Raw genomic sequence first — 773 nt, 5'->3', positions numbered from 1 at the left:
CTGTGAATGCACGTAAGAAGAAAAGGCATGACTTCAGCACAGTTGTGTTCAAGTTTAGTTGTGCAATAGTTGCACTAACAGTGATAAAAGGAAAAAATCACAATGTGCTTATCTGTCTTCAGTATCTGTGTCCAGTTGCACAGATGACTACCTGTAATGTTAGACTTGATGGATTTGACTGTGGGAACTGTAATTCCTGTTGGCTCCAGTTAGATTTATGAGTATTYGGCATTACTGGAGCCTAGGGCCTAATTCATAAGCTGCACTATTTTCAAAGATGCTGTTCTTTTGTACTAATGTTGTCAAGTGCTATTTTTAAAGTGAGATCTAGCTTTAGAGGCAGAAAKAGGAGGTCTTTAAATCCTCACTTATTCTATGGCTTCCCTGGCACACCCGTGAGCTCCCAGGAAAGCACCGTGTGTCCTGCAGCGTTAGAGCTGGGATGCTCTGAGGAGGAGCTGCCACTCGTTTTATGCTACTGGAAGGACCTTGGAAGATCTTTGACTTTTGAATATGCTTTCATTGTTATTATTATTGTAAATCCGTGTAAAGGAAAAAATAATAAGGGGTGGGGAGGGAATGTAAGAGGGACGAGCGCTGAGTGCTGCCCGTATGCCCAGCGGCATCAAGCGGAGCTCCCGCAGCGGAGCTGCTCGTCTYGCCCGTCCTGGAGCCCCCCGCTGCCTCCAGGGCCGAGCGCGCCGGTGGGCGCAGAGCGCCGTGGGGCCGAGCGCGGCTCCCCGTGGGGCGCGGGCACGGGGCGCAGCGCGGGG

The sequence above is a fragment of the Nothoprocta perdicaria genome, unplaced genomic scaffold, assembly GCF_003342845.1.
Source record: "Nothoprocta perdicaria isolate Ctin4 unplaced genomic scaffold, notPer1 scaffold_42, whole genome shotgun sequence".
In the NCBI taxonomy this organism is placed as follows: Eukaryota; Metazoa; Chordata; class Aves; order Tinamiformes; family Tinamidae; genus Nothoprocta; species Nothoprocta perdicaria.
Note: the sequence above shows the minus strand (reverse complement) of the source record.